This window comes from Lemur catta, chromosome 4 (assembly GCF_020740605.2).
Source record: "Lemur catta isolate mLemCat1 chromosome 4, mLemCat1.pri, whole genome shotgun sequence".
Classification (NCBI taxonomy): domain Eukaryota; kingdom Metazoa; phylum Chordata; class Mammalia; order Primates; family Lemuridae; genus Lemur; species Lemur catta.
The window spans coordinates 13,046,726-13,073,463 of record NC_059131.1 but is presented as its reverse complement, the minus strand read 5'-3'; positions in this window follow the sequence as shown (position 1 = coordinate 13,073,463).

The following is a 26,738-nucleotide window of genomic DNA, read 5'->3' as shown; positions in this document are numbered from 1 at the left end:
TGAGCACTTCCTGAGGTACGGGACACTTGGCTAAACACTGAACCACCATCATCTCGCTTTACCACGACTTGTTTTTCCCAATTCATATATGAACACTGAGTGAGACTTCCTGAGGTTAAATAGTGTATGCAAATTCACACAGCCAGAGGTGTCTGACTCCAAAGTGTGAGGTCTTCATATCTGTGCCTTGCGGCAGGGGCGTGGCTTCCCCCCTCTGTATACCACCTTGCCCTCGGGGGACTTCAGTGTCCCTAAGCTTGAAATTAATTCTGAAGACTCCAGAGAGTGCTAGGCAGAGTCCTAAAACCGTATCATTCCTTTCTTAGATTATTCTGGAAGATTAAAGTCGGGGGAAAACAAGAGGCAAAGAAACCATTAAAATATTTTAATATTAAGACATTACAAAGGCTTGACCCAAGGGAGTGGGGAGTGACCGTAGGGACAAAGAAGAGAGGAAGTAGAGAAAAGACACTGTGTGGGTGGAATTACCAGGATTCAGTGATTCACTACTTAGGGGATAATGGAGAAACGGGGTAAAAAATGAATCCAAACTTAAATTTGAGTGACTGGGAGGTTTTGATGCAGAGAATGACGTAGATACATTGTGGGAACTTCAGGCCTACACTGATTGCCCCACCAAAACTTCCATTCTCCCTTTCATCTATAAAAAACATGAACTGCACAGTTATAAATTTAGGTGTGCAAAACATTGCCATCTTTACATTCTATAAGTCAATATAATTTTGAGTTTTTTGTCCTTAATTTGCCTTTTTAACTAAAACATAAATCTTTCCATCATAGAAGAAATTTAGTTAAATTCAGTTTTTTTTTTTTTTTTGGTGGTGGGGCAGTTAATCCTCAGGAAGACCATTTTGCTTTCCTCCCTCTCATCCTCCCGAGTATTGATGCTGAATGGTTAACTCTGGGGGTGGGATGGAGAGCAGGGGATTGAGAAGGTGGGAATCGGGTAGGAGATAAGAAATTTAGGCAAATTCAACCCTGTTTTGATGGTGGGAGGAGTGGCCTGCTCTCCATCTTGGTCTGAGTCCTGTGGTGCCACCCTAGAATATTGTTGTCTTGTCATTGCCAGATGCCTGCACTTTCCCACCAGGGTCCCACAGAGAAGGGCCTGGGCCCCTTAGCGGCAGCAGGGCCAGGCCACATGTTCTTCTGTACAACCAACCCCCTTATCTAGGTCACCAGAGCACATGGCCCTCAGCTTTCTCACCCTCTTTGAAGCACAGAAATTTCAGCTCCTGGCTCCTCTCCCCATGCCACCCCGGGATGTGCAGGGCTTGGGAGGCTTCCCTGTGGCCCATGAGCCTCACAGAGCCACTGCGCCCACTGCCCAGGCATCGAGTGCCATCCACAGCTTCCCTCTGAGCCTTACTTTCCTCTCAGCTACTCTGGGAGGCAGGAGAAGGTGCTCACTGGGTGCTCAGACTTATGTGGGGATGTCTAGTGTTCCCCTCCCCCACCAAAAAGCTAACTCAGGGTGGAGGGTGGGCAGGACACAGTTGTAGACCAATATTTAATCTAGTGACTTTCCCTGATTCTCCTTCCCCTTCCCAGTTTGTAGGTCCCCAGATTGTCCAGGGTTAGGTGGAGAGGACAGTAGAGCTCAATCCTTATGAACATAATTTGCTTCCTAAATCTTTCTGTCCTACCCATAACATCAATATTTTAAAATGTAACAATTAAGAATTGGCCCCTCTGTTCTCAATGCCATTCTGATGACTAGTCCCTGTGACAAATGGTCTAACTAGGCAAGTTGATGGGAGGAAAGGAGATAGAAGAAGAGAAAATTCTGCTGCTTCATGTGTCACCTTGTGACACTAAACCACACAGTAGGTCAGAGGGTACAACAGGAGCAGAGAAACAAGAATCCATCCAGAATTCAACCAAAACTGAGCCAAATCCAATTGAAACTTTTTTTTTTTCTTACTGGACCTTCTGGAAGTTGCTGTAGGCTGGAGGACAGAATAATGTCCCCAACCTCAAGCTGATCATCATCTAGCTAGGAATAAATCTGAAGCTGTAAATAGCCATAAGAACATAAATGTCCCCATAGGGGATAAAAATAGTTCAAACGCTTAAGCAGTAACCGCTAGCAATGAACTAGGCTGCACAGACAGGTGGAGCTCACAGGAGGAAGAAGAAAGACGGGGAGTGAAGGGGCTTTTGCTGCCACCAATTTTAGGTTTGCAGTAGGGTTAGAAAAACAGGGACAATAGCCCCTTTCAGACATGACATGTTGTGGAGCTGGGGGTGAGTGAAGAGAAGATGAAACTCTACTTTAAAATTTAGTTGTCTTTAATTTTCTCCATGTCATTCATGTCTCCACTGAACTGCTTGCTGTGAATGGAAAGATTTTTCTAGTTAGAGGATAAACATTTGGCTCAGCTAGCTGAGTGACTATGAAAAATTTCATGGCCAAGTATTTTAGGACAGCCTTAGAGAGGCTGAACTAGTGCAGGGGTATGAGATACAGTGATCCATTTGTTCATTCCATTACTCTAATTCACTGAACAAATAATATTAAAATAAATTCAATAAAATAAAATAAATAATATTAAAATAACTCCAGGCCTGTGTCAAGCAGTGGAACACAGAGACAGATGAAGAACAGTGTGCACTCGCCAGCTTCTCCCTGTGAGGAGAGACACGATGCGGCCAGCTATATTGCAGAAGATGACGCCACGGCCAAGGTATGTCATGGGAAGAAACCAGCTCTACTTAGAGAGGATGGGGAAGGCTTCACAGAGAAGATACTGTTTCAGGAAGCAGAAGGTAAATAAAATGGATCCTTTGAAAGGAGAAGAATCCTAGGGAGTGAAAAACAGACTTTGATAAGAACCAGAGGCCAGAGAGAGCACAGCATGTTTAAGAAATGGCCAGATTTTGGTGTGAGAGGACCTCAGAGGACATTGAGGGGAGCTAATGGAAATGAGTCTCAAAAGGTGGCAGGGCCAGTCCTCAAGGCTCCTTAGCTCGTAATGGTAATATGACATTTGAACAGCATGCTTTGATGATGGACAGCCATGGGCTGGTTTTTAGCAGGGAAGAGTGACCAAGAACATCGAATTTAGAGAGATCATTTTAGTGGTGTTGTGTTGAGTTAATTACAGGAGTCCAGGGTGGAAACTGGAAGGCTGTTACATACTCTAGAGGAAATATCATGGGGTCAGACCTAAAGCAGTAGGAATGGGGGTGGAGGAAAGGTCAGGGAAGAGGTGGTGTGAGTGTAGAACTAAGGAGTTAGGATATGTACAAAAGTAAGGGGGGATAAAGCTGACATCCCCATTTTTGGCTTGGATGGGAAATACTAGAGAATACAGGATAGACAGAAGGTTTCCAGGAGATTAGAGAATAGAAGTTCAGTTTTAGACATGCCAAGTTTGAGATGCCTGTGGGACATCCAAATGGAGATGTCTTAATGCTGTTCCATGTACAGGTGTGAAGCTCAATAGAAAGGTTTGGGCAGATTTCTATTTGGGGTCATGTCTCTGAGGCTGTGAATCAGCCCTGTCCAGAACACTGATATTTACAAAAGAAGAAAGAAAGAAGAAGAAGGGTCCAGTGAATGAGACTGAAAAGAATCAGCCGCAGGTACAGGAGAGAGAATGCGAAGCCCGATTACCAGGAGACAAAGCAGGACAGCTTGTCGGGAAGAAGGGAACGGTTATCGTTGCCAAATTCTATGGCATTGCAGTGAGGTCTGCTGGCAAGATGACCACCAGCCAGAGGGAGGCAGCCTGTGCTCCAATACATGGGGAGCTTTCGAGCCATTGAAACATCTAGTCCCCTGCACACAGCAGGCAGTTGGTAAATACTAGCTGAAATCAGGGCTATTTCATGATAGCCTTCTAATGAAGGCTATAAAGTAGCTCACCAAGCAAAGATGGGCTGCCCATCTGACAGGAATGTTATAAAGGGGTCCCAGCAATGCACAGAAGATTTGTAGAAAGAGGGACCTTCAGACTGATAGTTTGGGTGGCAAATATTTGGTGTGAGTGTAGTGTTTTTGTTTATAATTTTAAAATGAAATTATTTTGGGCAAATGAATAGTGAGACCCCAAGCCACCCCTTACTCACTATGCCGTTTGACATAATTCTTGTAACCCTTGTATCATAATTTCCTCACCCATAAACTTGGAGCATATTATCTGTTCTATCTGCTTCACAGAGAACAAATGTTGTGCTCATTAAGTGTTTGGGAACATTAAGAGAAAGAGAAGGATAATGAAACAGGACAGGCCCGGGATATCTGAGGCTGGCTTTGCTACTATTTTACTAGGTCAACTCAGGCAAACCAGTTTTTACATTTATAAAATAAAGGGGCCAGACAAGATGATGTCTGAGATCTCTTCCGCCTCCAATTTCTTTCAGGCTGTAATGATTATTTTCCTCGGCATAATCACCATCACCATCTTTCCCAGGTGCAGGCCACATGCAGTTGGAAAGGGCTTTTAAAATGCAGGCTGACTCCACTGATCCTCAGTGCAGTGCAGCGATGGGTGGGAAGGGTTCCATTACTGTGTCCACTTTCCAGATGCCACTGAGGCTCGGTAAGGTCCACTGTGACAGGCCGAGGGTCACAGACCTGACAAAAGCTGGAATGGAACCTTGACATCAGTTCTTTCACCTCCCAAAACCATGTTTTTCCCATCTCTCTATAGTACTGTGTGCTTAGGAGGGGCATTTTCATTATTGAGCAGAGACCCTGGATTGATAAGGAAGGGGATAGATCTGCCTTCAGAAGGCCTGAGTTAGAATCCAATCTCAAGCCCTTCTTTGGTGTTCACCACCGAAAAGGTCATTTTTCCCCTGCAGGGGATGCCCAGTTTCTGCATGTGCAAAGGAGAGAGCCATTCCATCAGAAGGTATTAAAGAAGATGAAAGGGATGAGAGAGGCAGGCTGGAGTCACTGTGAACATTGCGGGGCTGCTCTTTCTGCAAGGCGGGCAGGCATGCTGGCCAGCCGATTGTACAGCAGTTCGGGTTCTTTCCAATGCCGTGGGGCTCAGCATGCCTGTGCTGGGAGCTGGTCCTCTCCTGATGGCCTGGGTAAAATGCCCCTCGGAGAGGCTCCACTCTCCCTCCCGTTCAATCCAAATATTTAGCTTTGAGCCTGCCTCAGCTGTGCTTTGGCAAGAAGGGCTTGGGAGGAGGAGGCTGCTCTGAGGGGCCCGCCTTTGAAGCCTTGGGTGTCCCACAGTGATGTGGGGCCTGGGCCAAGCAAGTTGAGCTTTGAGGCCAGCAGCAGGTTTGAGACACTCCGGGGGCTGCTGACTTCAGCTGAGGGGGCTCAGAGCCTAAATCTGCACACGGCGTGGGCTCTCCGAGCTCTCTCTCTCGGTGACAGTCCTAAGAAGGCCTTCCCTGGAGCTTCTGTGTGCCCAGAAAATTGCTGGGCTGAGGGTGCAAGGTGGGATCTCAGCTGTCTCAAAAGAGAAAGGAACTATTACAATTGAGCCCTCCGGGGAACTCTTGCATGCGGTACTCACCATCACTCCCAATGACCTACTTGGGGAATTTCTGCTTCTTGCTCTTAAAACCTTAGATTCTGGGGGTTGTTTCTACCAGGGGACATAGGACCCTAACCTAAAGCTACGACTGTTGCTTTGGGCCCACTGTACCAGTAGACCAGCTGGCAAAGAAACAAGTTACTGTACTGGCAGTCACGACAGACCCTGGTCATAGGGAGGGAGGGTTGCTGCCACACAAGGGGAAAGAGAGAGGCAGAAAGAATACTTCCCTTCTCCTCAAGGGATGACCTACTCCCTAAATAACTGAATTCTTATTGAATGTATTGAGAGAAGTTGGCACCTAGTTATTGAGAATGCTGCCACCTGTGTTGGAATCTGGGGGAAGGGATAACAGGAGTAATAGCAGTGGAAGTTGAAAAATAAGATCTATGGGACACAGAGAGAAGAGGAGGGTCTCTCCTTTAGATCCAGGTGTGACCTTGGCCCCTGTGGAGGAGCAGGAAGCAGAGGGAGGTGAATGTCCTTCTCTCCAATGGCCCTACCTGCCCCCCATCTGTGTCAGAATAATTGGCTGTGAGGAGAAAAAAGGCCGTCACCACACCACCCCCTTATTTGAGGCAGCCAGGACTTAAGTGAACCTCAACTCAAGATTAAGATTGAGAGAAACTAGAGAATCGTTTGGGGAAACCAAAAACCCTAAAAAATAAAAAAAAGTTTGTTGACTCAATGATTAATAGAGGGGGCATTGCTTTACTTTCTGTAGCTGGAAATTTTCTCAAATCTTTCTGTAGAGATATGTGCTTTGAATAGATTGATGTTCTTGGGGAAGAGTATCCACCTCAGAGGTTGCATACTTATATGCATAATTAAATGATTAAATGTGGGATCATGTGGTTAATGTTTTCCAGGCATGTGCTTACCACCGAATCTGCAATGGCTAGAGCAATTCCTGGCACACGTACGTATTCAAAAAATATTTGTTGAGTGAAAAGAAGGAAAGAGGGGAGAAAGGAAGGCAAAAAAGAAGGAAAGGTGGGTGAAGGAAGGGAAGGTAGGAAACAGGAGGTGAGAGGAAGGGAAGAGAGGGAGGCAGCAGTGTGAGGAAGGAAGGAAAGAAGGGGGTAGAGGGAGGGAGGCAGGAAGGGAGGGAGGGAGGAAGGCACTTCTTTCTGGCTGACCAAATTTAGAGGTTACACTTATGATACTGTTCCATTATGATATATTTGGCTCACTGGAGGTGAGAAAAATCCATTGTATCCCATTAAATTTATAAAACCCCAGAATTTTGCCTTAAGGGAAGAATTATGTTTATGGAATGGTGAAGTCTTTCTAAGAAAAATAATCCTGAATGCAAAAGCGCACAACCATTTTGTTGACATCAGATTTTTACTATGGCAAGTCCAGAAAGTTGATGTTCTTTGACTGGGTCTGGTAGATGCTTCTTCCTTTCCCTCCTGTATCATAACTGAACCACTTTGTACTACGGCTCCTTCCCTCCCAAAACAATTTACTGCTGCCTGCTCCTAAACAGCAGGAGTTGAAACCAAATGTGTGGATTTAGAAAAAAATATATACCCCAGAGCCACCTTTAAACTCATTTTTTCCAAGCCATATCAAAATATCCTTGGAATTTGTTGTGAAAATTTGACCACATCCTAGTTAGCATGAGGTTAAAATTAACAGTAACATGTGTTTTAGGGATCTCAATTTGCAAAATATTAATAGAGTTCATGGGCAGTTAACTGCAATAAAGGGAGGAAATGAAGTTTATAGTGCAAGGCCCCGGGGATTGCAGCCTTCCCTACCCTTGAGCACATTCATATCCCAGAACTCACGTGAACTGAAGGAGGCCATAACAGGAACAAAGGGGAACTCTCAAGGTTAATGTAATGGATCGCCTTCTCTTCCCTCCTGGGAGAGCTTCCAGTGTGTTAGAGGCAGCCTCACCCAGCCTCGGTTTCTTCCTGCCCACTCAGAGACCTTATGATTCAACCAGGGCTGCAAAATTAGGGAGCTTCAGGAAGACACATAGCTACTAAAACATCAGGAGAGAGTCCTGACCCATCTCTTATCATGTCTCTGTGAATGTGATCTTTACTGGGTTTGACTCTCCAAGTGAACTGCTTAGGCAAAAAAGTCATGGAAGACATACTAGGTTGAGAGTTGGGAGATATGGCTTTTCTCCATTCTCTGCTATTGACTCTCCTATAATTTTGATAAAAATCACTTCTTCCTTCTGGACCTTAGCTGCTCACGTACACAGAGAAATGGTGGGGCTGAGTGATCTGTAGGGGCTTCTCCTGCTCTTTTATCTGCAATATAATGCGACTCTAACCTTTGTGGGCATTCTTAGGAAACCAAACTAAATAATGATTAAGTAATAAAAGTTCAGATATTGGAGCCAGGAAAACTCATTGCAAGCTAAATTAATCATGGTAGTGAGAAAGGTAGGCTTTGTTTCAAAGACTGGGTAGAAAGCGAATGACTAGAGAGAGAGGACATTCCAGGCAAAGAGAAGGCTTTGGGTAAAGAACTGAGGGGTGGTTTGAAAGTCATGGGGAGAGCAAAGTACTTGGAGCAGGCTGCAGAAGGAAACACAAGAGGAGAACCACTATGGCCGTCCCAGGACTTCATCAGGGCTATCTCTGGGACCACCTCCAGGGACACACTTCAATGTAGTGTATGGGAATTGGTTTTGGACTCAGATTGTCAAAATCTGTGGTTGAGCTGGACCCTTTCTGATAGATGTCTACTGATCTCGCCTGCCCACCTGGTGCTCTTGTCACTGAGACTTGACTTTCTCATTCCAGTTGGTAGATGTCCTCACATTAGTTCCTTTCACATTACCTTCTTCACAGGCCTCTGTTATACTCACCTTCTGCTTATAGAATGCGGCCATTTTCCTTTTGGGTGAGCCTCCGGGAGAGAATCTGGGATTGACGACTTTCCGGGATGCTGAGATGAGAAATCTTGCACCCTTTTCAGATTCTTAGGGCCCAATCCTCTGAGCCTCCATGGGGTTTAAGGGTACCCAGGTCCCAAACCAGTTCTGCTCATGGCAAGGAGCCTTCAGCCACTTCTGTCTTTGGGCTAGTGGAACTCAGTGGTGCTCAGACTATAATGCAAACTTGTTAGAATCCACTGACTGGGTTTGATGACCACGAATTCTCATTAGATTCTCAGCACTTTTGCCAGAGTGAGGTCTAAGGTGTGTTACTCCCTAGGTAACCCTGCCAACACCTCTACTCACTCTGAGGTTGTCCCTAGGGCTATGATCTGCCCTTGTGTCTTTTTTAGTCATGAACCTTTACTTTGTCAAGTATTCTAGGTTCCCCAGGACCACAGCTCTGCCCAGAACTCAGCCCATTTATCTGGGGTATTAACATCCTGCCTTGTGCTTGCTGGAGCCTGGATTCTTTACACGACTGGCAGATGGCTCTAGAGTACATCACCTTCTGCACATGACCTAGGCTGCTTCAGCCTCTCATACCTGTTTCCTCAGGTCCATTTGTGTTGCATGTGCCCATCCCCCAAATATTCATCACACATTTTTCTTGCTTAAACTTTATCTTTGGCACTTGGTTTATGGGCAATTGGAGCAACAACAGCCCCCACAGAAATATCAAAAGCTGCTTGTTATTATAAAGACTTTATTTTACTGTCATTAAAGACCATGAGAAAGAATCTCATAATGCTAGCCCATGTTCTTTATGGGAATTATTTGATAACTACTTGATAAAATTTTTAGGCTCATAATCAGTTGCTGTGTATCTCCAGAACACTGAGAAACTGAAGGAAATATGTGAGGTTTGTTTGTTCCCTTACTTGCTTGTTTTAATTAAAGTCAGTGTTTTCACAAAAGTTGTGGTCTTTTTAATTGTGCACACTTTGTGCCTTAGTTTATCTATGTTCAGTTCCTGGCCAGAGGTAATTTATTTTCCAAAGAGAACGTATGTGTGTCTGAAGCATCGGAGCCACAGGCATTGACCCCCACCCCAGGCCCTCCCTGCAGACTTTGTCTCGCTCAGGCCAAGGCAAGGGAACTATCAATTGGCTCAGATCCACTATGAATGGAATCTAGAGTTGTCCTGGCCCACTAGTCTTGGGCCCAAAGAAAACTGGGGTGGCTCTTCAGTATTCAGGAGTCTACTACATAGCAGGTCTCCCACATCCCACAAGCATGCCTATCAAGGGCAGAAGAGGCCCACTGCCATGATGCCTCACCAAGCAGATTGGACACTCCCAATCTCATGGAACTGTTAAGTACTGGCTTAATAGAACTCATATGGAGCCTATGCCCTGGGCCCTGTCCACATCTAATGAGGGCTTCTGTGTCGTTTCTTCACTCAACACATGGCTCAGGTTATGTTCCTCCCATGGGTTCAGGTAGTTGGTGTCTCAGAATGTTTCATTGCAGACTGAGTCTTACGATTTGGGTTCTGTTGCATTTATGATGATCGAGATGATATTCTTATCTTCCTCCTTCATTCATATTCAATGAGAAAGGCCAGCTATGAGAGCTGATGTGTCAAGGGGAGACCACCCACTACCCTAAATAACCCAGGTCTGGTCTTTGCAGCACAGGTGATGATATGGATAAAATTCCTTGTGATTCCAATCCCTGAGTCCTCCACATCTCCTGCTTTTCTAGCAGATTTTCTGAAGCAGCCCCAAATCCTCCGAAGGGTTCCATATGCGCCAACGTCCTCAAGGCTGCGGGGAAAGCCAACCTTGGTGCTACAGGGGATGTTTGCATGCTGAGCAGGCTCAGCAGAGGCATTGCACTAAGCAGTGTTTTCAGAATAAGGAATAACTTGGGTTTTTCTCATTTGGATCCAGGAACAATTACTGGTCTAACTCAGAGGATTATAATAATAGAGCCTTTTGAATGACGGGGTAAAGAGGAAATCACACTGGTTTTGCAGGAGGCATCTTGGGTTCTAATCCCTGTTCAACAATTTATCAACTCAACTGTGGGGCCAGGAGCCATTTACTTTATTTTTCTTAGCCCTGCTATCTTCATCAGTTAAATAGGGGTAATAATATGCACCTCAAGGAGTCACTATGAGAATTAAACATGGCCATGGTTATAAAATATCTAAACAAAATTTGGTACACAGTAAGTGCTCAAAATATAGAAGCTATTTACTAAAGGATAGTTAAGGAAGGTTGCTGAATTACTTTACCATTTTCTTTAGATCTGAGAGATTCCAAAAGAGCTAATATAACTAGAGGTGTGGCCTAGTTAGTTCTAGGAAAATCTATAACAATACCTAGTTTTCTTATAAGCTTCAGCAGAACTGAGAGAAATTATTGCCCCACAGTTTGGAGAAGAGCAAAGCCTGAATTCAAGTCTTATTTGTCTTTCAGACAAACAGAATCTTCCTACTGCACACCCCCCACTGCATATGGCACAAGGATGCACAAACACGTACAAGTGTGTACACATATTCACATGCACATATTCACATGCAGAGCTCCCACTCTAAGCTTGAGCAGCTTTGTGTGATGCCTTTGCCATTGTTTTTATGTTCCTGTGCTGTGTCAAGGGAGAAGAAACTGATGTTTCAAGCTTGTCGAATTCTAGCTCATCAAAATAGTTCGGGTTCCCCCTGTGTTACTTTACATGGCACTGTAGGCATTTTTTCATGGGGTTGGGACATCATGTTTCACCAGTAATAGACAGGATCAACCCCCAAAGACTGGAGCTCAATTTCAAACTCAGAACCCAGGAGGTCAGAGTGGGTTCTATCACAGAAAATCACAAACTCCCTTTCCTCAGCAAAGCAAAATGTATTCAGGGAGAGAGGAGGCTTAAAGTCAAGCACAGCAGTTTCTAATATTTTTCCACTTGACTTTTCTTAATTAGTGTTGACTAGCTTAACGAAGCAATTAAGGGGCTTATTTGCTTTTTTAAATCACATGTGAAATTTAAGAAACCTTGAAATAGAAGAAATATTTGTCCCCAAGATCTTACCCCACAAGGGATATCGGTTTGAATATTCTCCAACCACTAGAAAGTGAGAACAACTGGCCCTGTTCTCCAAAGGAGGCCCAAGCAAAACAGAAATCGCAGTAGCCAGCTCTGCTCATAGAAATCCCCAGTAGGTAAACGGCTGCTTCTTAAATGTATTTCTAAGACTTCCACTGAAAACAATGATAATTAGTTTTTAATAATAATTAACTTTAACAATAATATGAATAATGATATCTACCATTGATTACTTATGAGCTAGCAGTTATGTTGCATACTTTTCATACATTATTTCAATTTAAATCTGTAAATCCCCTCCCCACCCCTTTTTACTAGAGCAAGAAAATAGGGCTTCAGAGAGGGTCAACGGCATGCCCAGCTTCATACACCTGGCAGGGCCTGAATTGAAACTTTTCTTACTCTGACACATGATCTTTCCATGATGTTTTACCTCCTCTCCTTGTAATGATTCTAAACCATGAGAACTATGGCTCAAATATGCTGCCGATTATTAAATGATTAGATTTGTGTATGCCTCCTTACACTTATATAAATAGCATATATGAATAAAGTGTTACTGAAATTAAGTTTTTTATTAATTATATAATCGAATTTCCTGTATGACTAATATGTTTTCCAATATATAATATGCTAATCATATAGGTATTGTTTTATTATTTTCTAAAATAATAAAATTACTTATTTAAATGACATGATAAATACATAGGATAACATATAATTTATATGAACATAAACTGATAACAAGAATAAATATAAGAATAATATATAAAATATGATCCATGATATATACATGATGTAGATCCATAATGTGTAATACAAGCCATAAAATAACATACGATACATAAAACATAATATTGTGATATAAGTAATATGTTTATATATATTATATAATGCATTGTATATAATGTTTAGGAATTATACCTTAAATAATTATGTATAATTATTTACAGAATTATATATTCTGATAAATAGATTAATAATCAGATTATTTTAATAAGTAGATACTTATAGGACAATATTCTATATTACAATATAATATGATAAATAAACTTGATTATTAAAAGGTAAAATAATAAATTGGACTATCCAGAGTCTAATGTAGTGCCTTTAGCCATGGAAAATTATCCTTTATTGCCCACCATAAGCTAGAAACAGTGCAAAGCACTTTACGCATTGCCTCCCTTAAACCCCTCAATAAACCAGCAAGGTAGGTGCTGTTCATGGAAATGAAATTGAAGCTTACATCAGTTAAATATTTTGTTTTGTTTTTCCTTTAGAGACACACAGCTAGTAAAACAGCCAGGGATCAACCCTGATTTTGTCTGATTCCAAATCTCGCAGTCATTATATTCTACCAGGTCAAGTAAGTAGGTGGAGAAAAGAAAGTGACACAACGCAGGAAGGAAAAGGAAATTGTGCCTTCATGTTGGCCTGGTCCTTGGGGTGCAGACCAGGGTAGCGTCTGCCAGGTCTTCATTGATACAGTGAGCAAGGCAAAGACACTCAGCCCTGGTGCCATTTTAGCCATTCTCTCAGTCTCTGCTCCTCAGGGGCCTGGGGAAGGGGGAATGATTTGGAGTGGCAGCCCATGGCACATGTCCTGATGCGGCCACATGCAGGCTGTGTGCCAGACCCCTCCCAGTGTGACACCCTTGTCACCAGAGTCCATACACTCGTGGCACTCCTTTGAGCTCGATCTAGTTTCCCTTTGCCTCTGGGATTGCAGCCTAAATACTTGGCATTGGAAAGCCTGCCAGCGGCAGGACGGATTGGGAGTACTTCCCACACTGAGTCAACAGTGCCAACGGGGGGGGGGGGGGGAACGTGTGAGCCCAGGGAGATTTCCTAACTATTTACCCAACAGGGGGAATTGTTTATTTTCTACATATCTCCCAAAGAGTCCATTTATGAGCTCCATTTATGACTTCAAACAGGTAAGTCGGCAGAGACAAGGCAGTGAAGATAAGATGATGACTAATTAATGGTCTTGCAACAGGTTTCAACACCCAGATCTACAACTACCATTTTTTTCTTAACCACTAGCATTTATTTTCAAATACAAACATGCTTTTAAGTATTTTTCTTAATACAGATAATAGTTTTATCTTGTTCCTGGCACTATTTCCTCTTCTTGATAGGGTTATAAATAGGGTTATACCACTTGGCAAGGGTCTTGTCCATGGCATCAGAAAGACAGTTCTATAGTTACTGTAACAAAACATCACATAGTTGGCATATTTCACCTCAAACTTCCCTAACATTTACACTGCCATCTGCATACTTTTCACTTGACTTCACTCTGAAAATTGCCTGTTCCTCTGATGCATACCAGAGACTTGGCTACTTGAACATTTGGGGGGGAAAAAGCAGAACATGAACAAGCATTCTTCTTCCCATTTCTGATCCCAGGCATTTAATATTTGCAATAGTATAGCAGTTTGTAAGAATAGTGTAAGGTGGCTTTCTTTAAGGTCAATTTTAAAACCTTAGGATTCTGTAAGTAGAAGGATAATTTGGAATTAATTAATACACTAATATTGATAATTGCTATACTTTCCTTAAGTTTATATAGTTAATTGCCTACACTTAGATAAATGTGTAGAAAAAGACAATGATTCCACATCTTGGCAATGTAAGTGTGTGTGTGTGTGTGTGTGTGTGTGTGAGACAGAGAGAGAGAGAGAGAGAGGAAGAGAGAAAGAGAGAGAGAGAGAAAACTCAAATATGAGTCTTAAAAGCACAAGCAATAAAGTTATAATTGAAGATCCAGACCTAAAATCCTTTCAAAAGTTCTGTTGTCAGCATTTCAAAGAAATCTTAGATAGTTCAGATAACTTTAAAACAGGAGTAAGACGCTAGAAAATAATATCTCTAGAAACTCAAGAATTTTCATTGTTGTAAGAAAAAGAAGATAGAGAAAGACAAATCTCCAAAGTTCCATCTCCAAGATAATCTAGTGGCCCTCACAGGGTCTTCGTTTTCTTTTGAGGTCTAAAAATTGGGGTAGGGTTTTATCAATAGCTGCAAGGGTTATTGATGAATTGAGAAGAATTCTCCAAAATGAGACTTTTGGGGAGCTCTTGCTTGGAGAATTAGAAAAATTCTCTCCATTTTCATCCTACATGGTTAGCCAAGGTACCATTTGAATGAATGTTAGGAAAAACTGACTTCCCAATGCTTCTTTCTGATAATCTGCATGTACATTGGCTCATATCCTTATATGTAGAAGAGAGGCTAGGTCATTGAGCAAACGCTGGCCCATAACATACTGCATAGAAGGCCATTTGGTGCCCATTCATCCCGAAAATGTCTTCATGTGAGGATTTACTAACACAAAAATAACATAAGACTTATTTAGGAAGGCAACCAAATGATGGGTCCATTTGTGGGTACAAAAATATTAATAGTGAGGTTAATGGTGTTGGAGGTGAGGCATTGCATTGCTGTTGCTGCTGTTATTTTGTTCTTTTTCTTTTCTTTTTTTTTTTGCAAAATATTGTAGAAAAACTAGTTACCAAGTTTAACAGTAGTTTGTATTTGTGGTTTTAATATTTTGATCCTAAATCTTTGGGGGATCAACTCCTTATAGTCTGCAAAATTCCAATTTTCTATTTTTGTTTTAATAGTCATTTTAGCCCGTAGAGTGAAGGAGTGGACACGGGATAACTTTACAGAATACCTTATCCATAATTTAGGACTCTAATGAAGCTGAAAGAAGAACATTGTTTTTTCTGGGTTTAAAGGAATACAAATAACGTATTTTATAAACTCCTTTGGGGTTGTTTTAAATTTCAAATACTTTAGAGATAGAAAAAGATTTGAGGGGGAATAAACCAACACACACACACACACACACACACACACACATATATATACAAAAGCCAGTACTTTTTTAAGGCTTACCTGCTTACATGTGCTATGTGTGTTTAAATGACTGAATATTCGCCACCTCTGACTCTTTTCACTTTCATCCATTTTAGATATTTAACTATAATGTTAACACAGAGCTATAATTGTCAAAAAACCTCACATGCACAGCATATATTGTGTAAGACATGATTGTCTCCTACTATAGTCTTCAGAGGACTTTTTTTCTTAAGTTCACTGACAGGTTATGCTATGTTTTGAGAACAGGGGAGGTGTGTGGTTCATCTTTTCATATTTCATGACCTCAGGTTTTAGTGTTTATGTGATGCATTTATTTATTTATTTAAAGATTAGAGGACGTTAAAGAGGAAATAAAAGAATAATGAGGGGGCAAAACACCCTTTGGTGACAAAGTCTGAAGGAGGAAGGGAATAGATGTGATTATGTGTCAACCATCTATGAAGGAGGAAGAATGGGTTTGCTCCACAGACTAGGAAAAACTCCCATAGTGAAGGTCTTTTTTCCTGCCACTGTGTTTTATGGATCTGAGCGAGTCAATTCTCCTGATTAAACCTCAGTTTTTTAATCTATAACATATAAATAGTAATGTTTACCACACAGGTTATTGTGAATATCACTTGAGGTAATATATGTAAAAGTGCTCCTTGAGAGAGAGAGAGAGAGAGAGAGAGAGAGAGAGAGAGAGATGGAGGTCCCATACAAATTGAGTGGTTGTACTTAAAGGAAACTTCCAGTACAGAAGGGTGTGGAATGGGGGAAACACATGTTCCCCTGCCCCCTCCCAAACCCACTTTGTTCTGACACAGCCCTGCCAACTGATAAAGTTCCAGTAGGCTCTTTGTGAGTGATCCACAGGGTTCTCTTTTTATCTCGCAGAAATATTTATACATCTATAAGTATCTATAATATTTTTTTATTCCACCCTACTTGGGATGTAGTTATGACTGTCGAATGTTTACTTTTCAGGCATTTCTTATCCCTTTGAAGAAACCCACAAAAGAAAGAGCAAAAGGCTGACAAGTTTCCAAAGCCATGATTTACAGGAATGAATTCTGAAAAGCAAGTGGACAACATCCGAGTTCATCATCAAATAATATTTCTAAAGCACCCTCTAGTGTCTGGCTGCAAGCCAGATGATTCAAACTCCTGGAGAGGCTACAAACTTTTTAAAAGTAAAATGGATTCATTTCAGCTCCCGAAAAGCAAGTCTGCAACATTTCGGATGCCTTAGGAATGTCTCTCTAAATAAGGATTAAGCATGGAATGGCTTTAAAAAAATTAATACAATTAGAAACACTAATACTATTAAATACAATTCAAATCCCATTTTGAAATAGATAATAGAGCTTAAGAAATGAAGTTAAAAATTACACTAGGAATGTGAATATAAAATGTAAGTAAATCTTAGGGAAGAGAAATCTGATCTGCGTGTGAAAAAGTTTTGAACTAGGAAAAGTAAGAATAGCAAGAGTAGTTAGAGGTCCTAGAGTAGGAATGCTAGACCCATTTGCCATCTGAGTATGCTGTGATTGGTACTAGCCTAGTCCTCACTCAGTAGATTCTCAAGTGGTGCAGGAGAAAAGTACAGTATGTAGAACGAGAAGACTCAGTGTGGGTCAACTCCACCACTTTACATGGCTGTGTGATGTGGAACACCTCACATTAGATTTATGAGCTTTAGCTTCTTCACATGTAAAATACTGATAATTTTGCCAACTTCATGGACTTGTTTTGACTTCAGAGAATTAAATAAGGGACAATGGACTAGTTCCTTAAACATAGTACTTGTTCCCAGGATGTTACTATTTTTTTTCTAGTCGTGTGATTGATTTTACAATCAGAAAATTTGTGATACGCATTCAGTAGGCTTATGATATGCATTCAGTATGACTCTTACACCTATCTCATCAAAAGAAATTTTAATCTCTTCTCTCATCTTATCATTCCCACATCGTTGGGAATGGGATCATATTTTATACTTCGATAATGAAGTAATAAATTTAATTCCTGTATAGGCTAGTTGACTTTAAAGATAAATACTCATAATTAATTAATTAATTCATTCATTTAGTTTCTAACCCTTAAATCCAGAATGATCCCTTTACTAACTGGGGACCTTATTTATAAGATGGACTGGTTACTTTCATTGCATTCAAAAGATCTTTGTAGGTAGAGTAGTCAAGAATATGGAGTCATTTTAAAAAGTCACATTGAAAATGACTTTCGAACATGGAAGAATTGGGCTTGTGCAAGCAAATTGTATTGCAAAGTTTTATTTGCTAGGTTATTTATTACTGTGTGGAATCTCACTCCTGTGGCTGGGGTCGAGGAAAACGGGGATACAGGTGTCTGCATATTTGCAAGGGCACTAAAGAGTGCTGTAAAATGAGCTTCAGCCTGTAAGTTACTGTCTCTTTCTTTATAATAATAATCTCTTCGATTTTACAAGGTCTATATTATTTTTAGGTAAGAAAACACTGTAGAGTTCATGTTTTATTGTTCCTTGCAGTTATATAAATTATATTTGGCCAAAACAAATGTAATTCCTACTGTGTGAACTGGGAACCCAAAATGTTGATTTTCCTCAAGTTATAAACAGTGGGAAGATATGTTATACTGGGTCACAATTTTTCAGAGCAGAACAAAATATATATCTCAGTTTTAATAACAAAACTGCATATATCATTAAAGTTTCCTACTCCACACAGAATGTATTATGTTACTTTGCCCAGCAAGAGACATCCTTTGTGGAGACCACAATTTCTAAAATACTATTTGATTGAATAGAAAACATTTTAGCCATTTGTTAGTTTAAAAAAAATGTTGTAATGGTTAAATGCTCATGGAAATTCTGCTTTGTCTTTGCCAGTGAAGATTAAATTTCTTCTCACTAAGTTTAAATGTCATAGATTTGGCAAACAAGAAGGTCTGGGGGACAACTAGCATGACCCTTTTTTGACTATTAGCTGAGTCTTCATACTTTTAGCATCTTAGAAGCAGATGTCTGCTCCTTTGTAGCACTAATGAACCTTATTATACATGTATTATATCAACTTCAAGTCACACTGTAATTATTTACATACAAGCCTGCCTCTTCAAATAGACTTGTAACTTAACAAGGCAGGATCCAGATTGCATTATCATTGTATTCTGGACCTCTGGTCTAATGCCTACCATAAAGTTGGAGCTCTAGAAATGTTAAATAAATGAATAAATGCTGAAAAAAACAACCACCAAATCACCAATTTACCCACCCTCTGTTCCTTTCAGAATAATTCCAAAATTTAAAAGATTTGTAATTATTATCTTCACAACATTGGTGGGAACCGGAAAAGAATCTTTCATTAAAAAAAAATCATAGATGGGATTATTAATTAGTCCATCCTCCTTATTTCACAGATGGGGATTTGGGGACCTGGAAAAAATCAGCTTTGTTATGCCTGCTTATGTCACAAAACTGATCTTAATTATGTTTGTTTGTTTTGTTTGTGTGATATGAAAGTAATACATGTTAATTCTAAACAATTTGGCAAGTTCAAGGATATTTAAAGGAGCCAATAAACGTATGAAAAGATAACATCAAAAATCATTAGAGAAATGCAAATCAAAACCACAATGAGATATTACCTCAAACTTCTTAGGGCGGCTAACATAAAATAATACAAAACAAAACCCAAAGCTAACAAATGTTGGTGAGGATGTGCAGAAATTGGAACCCTTGTGTGCTATTGGTGGGATTGTAAAACATTACAATTGCTATAGAAAGAAGTATAACTGTTCTTCCAAAAATTAGAAAATACAACAACCACATGATCCAGCAATGTCATTTCTGGGTATGTAGCCAAAAAATTGAAAGCAAGGTCTTGTAGAGATATTTGTTTGCCCTTGTTCATAGAAGTATTATTCACAATAGCAAAGAGGTCGAAAAAACCCATATGCCCATGAAGGAATAAATAGACCAACAAAACAAGGAATAAACATATAATAAAATATCATTCAGCTTTTAAAAAGGTAGGAAATCCTGTCACTTGCCATAACATGGATGAAGCATGATGACATTATTCTTAGCAAAATAAGCCAGTCACAAAAAGACAAATACTGTATGATTTCACTTATATGAGGTACCTAAAGTAGTCAAATTCATAGACATAGAGTAGAATGTAGTTTTCAGGAGCTGGGGTGAGGCAGTAATGGGGAGTTATTGTTCCATGGGTGTAAACTTTCAGTTTCGCAAAACAAAAAGTTCTGAAGATCTGTTGCACAACAATGTGAGTATACCCAACACTATTGAATTGTACAGTTAAAAATAGTTATTAATAAAATGTTATTTTATATCCTATTTTTCCACAATTAAAAGTTTAAAAAACATAATCAAGGAACTGAATTTTTAAACATACATAATAACAAGTGGTAAGCTTAATACATTCAGTTGTTTTATGTGATAATTATATCTTTGAAATAATATTGTGTATTATACCTTGTTTTTACAAGAAAAATAGGACAAAAATATTTTTAAACTCTCTAAGTACCATTTAAAAAGCTGAATAATATCCCATGATATTAATAAACCATAATTCACTTAACCACATCTCCATATTTAAATTATTTCACTTTTACAAATAATGCTTCATTTTCTGTTTTTGTACATTCGTTGTGGTCTACATTTCTGATTATTCCCTTAGAATATAGTCTCAGAAGTAAAATTAGAAAAATGAACATTTAAAAATGCCTGCTGTATGTTATTAAATTTAATAGTGCTCTAATATCCATTAGTAGATGTAAGATATGAATATCTCTGTTTATCATACCCTCATCTGGTTGAAGTCTTCTTTTCCTCCTTATCATAATCATCATCATCATCATTAAATTTAGAAGGAAGGAAACATTATTGCTTGTTGATGTGCATTGTTAGTAAAACTAATACAATTAAACACACTTTCTAGTCACTTGTGTTTTTTCTTGTGTGAATTTTATTTTATATACAGAAATGACATAAATTGACATATAATTGAATGAGATATTTATGAAGGAATTTATGAAGAAATCTAATTATTTATCTATATCATACTGGATTTGCAAATACTTTTCCTAATTGTATAACTATTTTAAATTCTACATTTGTTTTTCATTTTTTTATTTTTGTTTCAGCATATGACGGGGATACAAATGTCTTGGTTACATATATTGCCTTTGCCCTGCCCGAGTCAGAGCTACAAGTGTGTCCATCCCCCAGACAGTGAGCATTGCACACATTAGGTGTGTCTATACCCATTGTCTCCTCCCTCTTCCCACCTGCCCGATGCCCAGTCACAATTTATAAATCTTTAGTGAAACTTATTTAACTTATTTTCATTAAATTTTTATTATTTGATTATCTATTCTATTTTTAATTAACCATGGCATAGTCAATAATTTTGGGATTTAAGTAGATATTTTATAAAATGTTTAGTAAAACTTCCAGTACTATATCTTGAAAAATCCTGTAGGGGTTTTGCATAGGACCATATAGAATCTACACATGAAGTTTGGAATAACTGGTATACCAACATAAACGGCAATCGTAATGGCAAACAAAATTGAAGCTACAACTCTTCGAGTGCCTACTTTCTGCCAGGCCCTGAATTTACTGATGGAATTCATTAGTGTAATCTATACAAAAGCCTTATGAGGCAATGCTATTATCATCATTACTTTACAGAGGATCCAAAGGGCATAGAAATGTTGTGTGATTTGCCATGATCACTCAGTGGTAAGTTGGAGCCAAGTTTTGACATCAATCCATATTTCTTCAGAACTATGGGGTTCTAAAAGTTACTAAGCTGCCTCAAAATGATTACAAGATTCATTTGTTCTTTTTAAGGACTTACCAAAATCGCCTTTATGCTTCTAATATATTTTTTTTTCTAAATATTTTGGGTTTTGCAACATTGTTACTATTTTTGGATGGTTTTTAATCTTTTTCTTATTATATTTCTTTGTTGGTTACTTTTAGTATCTAAACACATTATTGAATTCTTACTAATATTAGTGGTATCAGTTAATTTTCTTGAGTTTTCTAGTTGTAAAGTTATGTCTTATGAAAATAACAACATTCTATTCTTATATCCAATATCTTGTATTATAGTAATAGTCACAAATTCTATAATCCTTGAACTGATAAGAGGCAGAGCATGTATGTGTGTTTCGTTCCTAAATGTAGTGAATATCATTTGAGTTCTCACAATTAGAGGTAATTATGGTCAGATTAGTAAAGTATTGTTTGTCATATTTTATATATATTTATATCTAAGATTTTTCAAAATTACAAATAAAATTTAATTTTATTTAAAATCATTTGGCATTTATTGAGATGATAATATGTAGTGATCCTCTACCCCCATTAGTCTCACATAAAAAATGAAAAACAGTGACAATATTTCTAGGGAAATTATCACATTCTAATCAGTTTTAAGCAATTTATGTGTATTTTCGCATTTCATCTTCACATAAAGCCTATGAAGTAGTCACTGGTATACTTTTTTTCCAATAAACAAATGAGCAAACTGAAGCATAATATGGTTAGTGACTTATACAAGATCACATAACAAGTCACAGGCAGACCTGAGATTCAAGTTTAAAATGACGTGACTCAGAGCCAATGCTCTTGGTCACTTAGAGAAACATAAAAACAACAGCAGAGAAAGGTTTTGAGAATTCCTCCAGAATTAAGACCTGTAACAGGCAGACAGAGAGAGAAGGCCATTATATACTTACATACATATATACATACGTATAAAAAGTGGGTGCAGCTTGACTCTAAAAGGAAAAAAGAAAAACAGTCCATTTCGGAAGAGTGCTCAATTTTTAGAAATCGCCTCAAGGTGCATTTTTATACGTCAAGGGTGAGCTCGTTGCTCACCCACTCCCTTTCCTGTTCCTTCGTAAGGTGCAGTAAGTGAGGCTTATAAAGGAAGAAATCAAATTTTCTACCTAGTGATCAGAATTGAGGAGTTCTCCTCTGAAATTTGCAAACTCAGGAAGTCTTAATGGCTATGAGGAATCAAAGAAGGGGGAGGGTGCAGGTGAGGGGTCTAAGCAGAGAAATTGGGTCCACAAATCATCAGCAATCTGGTGCCATCTCAGAGACCAGAGAGATATACATTCCATGAGACATGATTTGTGGTTGTATAGCTGAGGAACTGAAAATTTCAAAAAATAGTTTTCAGAGATGTTTGTTTGCTTCAATATTGTCCTAATTAATTCTTCCTCTCATTATTTGGGAGATTTATTACAAGTAGGAGCTTTATGCTGCCAGTCGTATTGATTATCTTTTTTTTAGAATGTTCTTTTATAATATAGAAGTTATGCTGAACAGAAACAGTACACATAATCAAGTAAACAGGGAATCTCAAACGTGAGAAGAAAGAAGAAGGAAGAGATAGCCAGGAATCATCTAATATTTGAAGAAAACTACCAATGTGAAAGAGAATAACTGATGGCCTGAGACCAGAGGGGATAAAGGATAAATATAAAAACAGAAGAATACCTTTAAATGAAAGCAGAATTATTATGTACAACAGAATAGGTTACCATAAAATAATAATGATGACATAAGAAAAATTTAAGAATGTTACCAAAAATGTAACTGTTATCAATAATTAACAATATTATTTTGAAAATCCTCAAAGAAGCAATAAAAAAGGAAACAGAAAATTAATGACCTAGAATTTAAAACCAAGAAATGCAGTCATAATCCAATATTAAAGGATAAAAAATAATGAATAAAGAAATATTTACAGATATGGAAGACAGTACCTAAAGTTTCAAAAACTCAATAGAGAATTACTTTTAAAATTCTGAGAAAATTCTAAACTTAGAATCTATACCTAGATAAATCATCATGTAATGGGGAATGCAAAATAAAGACACTTTCAGATAGGCAAGGATTAGAAAGTTTACCACCTAAGAACCCTAACTAATAATGTTCACAATTCACCTTGGTTCTGAGTTGACATTGAACAGTGTGGTTCCCCATAGGAGAAAGAATACAGGAGCTGCCTAGACATTCAATTTGAGTGGGGTTGCAGGTATGTCATGTCTGGCTATTGTTGGCAAATGGTCATGTTGCATTTTGTATTTCTCCCAACAAAAGGACATTTTCTTTCACTTATTGTGCCTCCTGGCATACTGGAGGAAGAGCAAGAAGTCCAGTGTGGCTGCAGCTGAGGACAGAAGAAAGAGGAAAGGAAATGAGATCAGAGAAGTTGTACAGGGCATTGTAGTGACCGGATGGTTTTGAGCAAAGGAGGGACATATTCTGACTTTTGTTTTAGCTGATTATTCTGGTTCTGTGTTGAGAAAAAACTAACATAGAACAAGGGGCAGGAGGTGCTCAGAAATAGATAGTGCAATAATCTCCTTGAGTCACTAAGCAATGAGAATACTAGTGCCATGTAAAAAATGATCCCAAAATGCAGTGGCTTGAAACAACAGAGCTTATTCCCCAGGATCTGAGGGTTACCTTAGGAGCAGTTGACCTATGCTGGGCTGGGCTGGGCTGGGCTTGGCAGCTCAGTTCAAGCTGTGGATCTGGCTGTGCCTGGTGCTTCCCTCACTTCTTCTCCAGGACTGCTTGTTCTGGACCTTAGGGTGACCAGTCCACAGTGACCTTAGGAAGCTCTTCTCAAAGTGGTGGCAAAGGTCAGAGAAAAAGCTCCACTGTCTAAGGACATTCCAAGCCTCTGACTTCATTCTTGGGGAGCACACATAAACCTCAAGGTCAAGGGGCAGGGAAATAGACTTTGCCCACTAGGAAGTCATGGTAATGGCGCATATACAGAGAGAGGAGAGATGATGACTTGGGGGCAAAAAGTCCATCTGCTATACCAGTTGAAACATGATGGTGGCTTGGACTATGGGAGAAACAGCAAAAGGACAGGAAGTGCTCAGGTTGTATATATATGATGCAGAGATAGCTGACCGGACTCATGGGTCTACCAGACATGGAGTGAGAGAAAAAGAGAGAAATTGTAGATGGCTTTCCTTAACTGTGTGTTCAGAAATATCCCTTTTTAGAATTTTATTTTAGATTGATATTAAGTTTACTTGCTCTATTTCTAGTGTTTTGGCACTTCTCTTGACTTCTACAACTTCTTCAAAGATCAAGTACGGCATTTCAGAAATCGTATTTTTATGTTATCTTATTATTCAGATGTAACTGATCAGAATCAGGTGAGGTGATATATCCACATTCAGCAGGATCAGCGTTCTCCTACTCCTTCCTCCACAAAAGGCTCCAGTTTCTCCCCAGCAATGTCCAAATTACCCCTTCTGTCCCCCAGTAATTCCCCCTGAAGCAAACAAAAAAATGAAGAAGCAGAATAAGACAAGAAGAAGTTTGCTTCTCCTGGTTAGTCCTCAGCATTAAACACAAGATCTGGCCATGTGCCTGGCCATTCCTTTTCCCATTTTTTTTTCTCTAAACACAGTGAAGGTCAAACTATATTCTCAGGACTATGTTTAAGAAACTAGGGAATGGTTAGAAGGGTTTTCATCATATGTGGTTAACATTTTTTGAAGTTTTGACACTTAAATTCACAGGCTTTAGTTATTTGTAATATTTATCTATAATAAATAGTCCATTCTCTAGTGATGGTGAATACATGAGGCATCACTCCATTACACTGTTGGTGATTTATGCATCAGTATGGGAATTGTATTCCATTTATTATAACAATGCAAAGAGTGTACATGCTAAGTTTGTTTTGTTGCTATGTGTACTGTTTAGTCCCAGGATACCTTGAACTGGAAAGAAGCCCTGTTGAGGGACAGAGTTGCATAATTCTACCTTTTTGGTAAACTGTCTTGGGCCTCAGTGTCCCCAGCTCAGATATCTGTATATCCAGAGGCATGGGGATCTTGCATTGTTCATTCTGGTTTGACCCTAAGCCAAGAACTTTTACAGAAGCCTGAGTCCGGAGCCTCCTCCCAATGCAACCACCACTGTCATAGAAGCAGCCAATCTCTGCTCATTACTGCAGGTCCTGCTGACAGGAAATGAGGTGCTGACCCTTTCAAAAGAAAGGCAATGAAAAACCATTCCCTTGCAGGTGGAGTTTTCTGGCTCACGTATGGATTAGAAATGAAATCAGCCATTGGAAATTTCATTCAGGTCAGTCCAAACATTGCATAGTGTAACACATGCAGACCTCTCCACATTGGGTAATGAAGTTCAATTTCTCTCCATGCCATTCCTCTAAAGCACACGGCTGTGAAACCTTTATTAACTACCATCCATGTACCCAGTTGCTATCAGAGTCTGCAAATATAGAACATCCAGAACGATCTTTACAGGGTTTGTGATCTACTCTGGGAGACCAGAGTCACCCACACAAACTGCTCAGTGAACAGGCAGCGTATGATAGAGTAGCCAGCCATGTGGTTGAGACAATAAAGAGTTCAGAGCCAACAACAACTACGAAGTGCATCGTAGAGCCAACTTCAAGAGAAATGGGGAATATGACAAAATGGCATAAATAAGATGCCTAATTTGGATATTTCAACCTCTACTGTTTCCTTTCTTCCAACTTCAATTTCCCTGTAATAGATCAAAATCACTTTGCAGCAGTAATCACTTCAAAATGAATTTTAAACTAATAGGCACCCACTCTGAAACAATGTTCTTGTTTTGGATGGAGCTGCCATCCTTCCATCACCCTGGCCCACTCCAGCAACATGATGCATAATCCATCTCGGAGCTTTCTGCACATTGTTCCCTGTTCACACACGTAAATGGCTTCCTGCAGCAGACATCAATCAGCCTCTGCTTGGAGTCCCACAGTCTCCCCAGCAGGGCCCTGCCTCATATCTGATTTACAGCACAAGGACTTCCCCTTCAGGGCCTCTTCAGGAAAGTCCCCCATATCCCACCATACGGAATCCACCATTCTGTGACCTCATGTGACCACCCCAGTTTATAAAGTTGACGATATAGCTGATTCTATTGTTTCCCATGCATATGCCTTATCTTTCCAGTTGGATGACATTTTTCTCCACTACAAGCCTATACAATGCAATTGAAATGTTTTTATATTCCCTACAGCAGAGAGCACATAGTAGATGTTTAATAAATCTCTAAGCGATTGGCTTTAATTTCAGTGGAACTAGCATGTATAGTACTTGCACATACAGGGCCAGGACACAGGTGAGACAAGTGAGGTACCTGGGATGCAAAATTTAAGGTGGTGGCCACTCTCGGATGTGGACCCTGCACTTGCAGGACCCTGAGAGGGAGGCCTCCTTAAACTATGTGCCCTAGATCCTTTGCTTGTCTTTCCGTAGAAGCAGCCCTGATTGGAGGGTATTATGAAGCATTTTTGCAGAATCTG